At 33.4% G+C, this 2242-nt stretch overlaps 1 long non-coding RNA gene across 1 annotated transcript in view; it reads left to right on the top strand.

Moving 5' to 3' along the window:
- The window catches only part of LOC115070343, a 7233-nt gene extending 5630 nt beyond the window's left edge, over positions 1-1603 (top strand). Inside the window, exon 3 of the long non-coding RNA XR_003849509.1 lies at positions 1472-1603. This is a non-coding gene — a long non-coding RNA (uncharacterized LOC115070343). The remainder of the gene's footprint in view (positions 1-1471) is intronic.
- Positions 1604-2242: the final 639 nt, after the last annotated feature.

Here is a 2242-nt window from a genome sequence, read left to right as displayed (position 1 = left end):
AAAAAAACAAGTATCTTCTTGAAGTCCCTCAAATTAAGGTAAAGAATAAGAACAAATCGTTCTGGAAGAACGCAAAGGAAAATAGCTTTAGATACTTAAGTGACAATAGAATTTATTCTCATAATTGTTTTAATAGCTTTTGTATAATCCTCATCGCTATTATGAGATACAAAATGTATTTATCAAATCTGTAATCATTATGCCAAAAAGTCTGAATTACTGTAATATTTTGCATATTGTTAAAACTGTAACTTTAATTGTAAAAAAGAAAATTTAAAATTAAAAAAAATGTTAAAAAAAAAAAGTCAGCGAAGTTGGCACATTCCTGTAATTCCAGCACTAGGGAGGTGGGGACAGGAGAATCCCTATGGCTTGTTGGACAACCAGTCTAGACAAATCAGTGGGTTTCAGGTTTATTAGGAAACCTTGTCTCAAAAACAAAATAAAACAAAGCAAAACAAAAAAAACCAAAAAACAAAACAAAACAAAAACAAATCAAAACAAATGAAGAGGGACCAATTGAGGAAGGAATCTGGTCTCCACATACACCCACACCCACAGTCTATATACCACCCCCCAAATACACACCTACCTCCCTCAGTACATAGTCCGCAATGTAACAGTGGTTAATGCAGAAACACAGCTGTAGTTATCTGAGAATGCACACTTCTTCAGCTATATGAGTGCTTGCAGGATTTTACCCTTTTTTTTCTTTCTTGATCTTACATTTTCATAGACTTCTAAGTGGTATTATCTTTTACCTTTCTTTGCAAAGATTTAAGAATGTTTCCAAATTTAAGTTATAAAATTTCATAAAGCCGCCCAGAAAAATTGTAATAAATATTACTTACGTGATGTTTTATAATTAAATTAGAATTCTATGTATTATTATTTTAATTTGTTTCCACTTTAGGAATATATGTATCTAATTTACCTGACCTTTAATGAACCAAGCACCACATACTTGATGGAAATGCTGAGACTTAACTTTGGAGGTTTTATGCTTTGTTTTATGGTCTATGTATCCACGATCTGGATAATTTAAGAGAATATTTGTAAAGAATTTGCATTACGTTAAGCTGGTATTTTAATTCTTGACTATTTGGAGTAAATACACACAAAACATTAGAATAAATCTCTAGGACACATCTGTTTCCTGTTCATTGTGCATACCGTGTTACAAGCCTTTGGAATGAAAGTGGCGTTTGAAAGCCCAAGAAATCACAATAACAGCTGTGATGTTTTGCATCACCCAGTGGTAATGTGGGAACTGATTATCTCAAAACCATTTAAGAAATCATGCAGAATTTTGGGTATATTTCATTGGAAAGTAAACACTGAAATGATATGACTTTCAATAACAATACATAGGAATTTCAAGAAAGAGCTGAGATTTTTCTGTTTGTTTTCATTTATGATGCTGTCAAAGTTGATGCCTGTATGTGGTAATATGCATTATTTTTTCTTCTAGGAAATAATGCTGAAGCACCAGAATACAATTATGAACAATTTTCAAATGGAGCATATTATGGGCAGGTAGCTAATTTTTGATCTGGAAGAAACTTTATTACAGTTTATCTTTTGATCTAAATTAGCCAAAATGAGACTTTTTTCTTTTTTTGTCTTTTGAATTGTTTTCTTTTCTTTGAGAAAGGGTCTTGTTATGTATCGCAGGCTGGGCTTGGTCTAGAAAGGACTGGAATTCATAATCCTGCCTTGCCTCCTGAATGCTAGCAGCTGTACACATATGCCACCATGTGCAGCTCAAAATAAGAAATCTCAATTTAGAAATAAAAAAATCTAAATTTGGGTCTTGAGAAATAGATTCTTTGATGAGAAAATACACCTAATTTATGTGAAATCTTTTAGTCCCCATAGGCGTTAGAAGCTTCAGCCAAATGGGAGCTTGTATATTAGTCAGTATAGATGGTGTTTACAGATGTGAGATGGGAATAGGAAACAACTTACTAGGTCTGCTGGGCAGAAAACTATTCCCATTTCTAAGCCTCAGGAACCCAGGTACAGGACCCCTATTATAGGTTCTGATTTTCATAGATAAAAATAACTTTTAAAAATGGGCTCTGAAGGAAACTCAAGGACAATTTCATTGGAGAAAAACAAAATAGGACAGGTGCACCAGAGATTTTGACAGCTGTTGAGAGGAGGCAAAAGAAGAAAAAGAAAAGAAAGTCACACTTTCCAAGTTAGGGGTCAAAAAAGCACACAGGTTCAGCAATAGAAG

The sequence above is a fragment of the Nannospalax galili genome, unplaced genomic scaffold (assembly GCF_000622305.1).
Source record: "Nannospalax galili isolate Female #2095 unplaced genomic scaffold, S.galili_v1.0 scaffold235, whole genome shotgun sequence".
Lineage (NCBI taxonomy): Eukaryota > Metazoa > Chordata > Mammalia > Rodentia > Spalacidae > Nannospalax > Nannospalax galili.
This window is presented reverse-complemented; position numbering and strand designations above follow the sequence as displayed.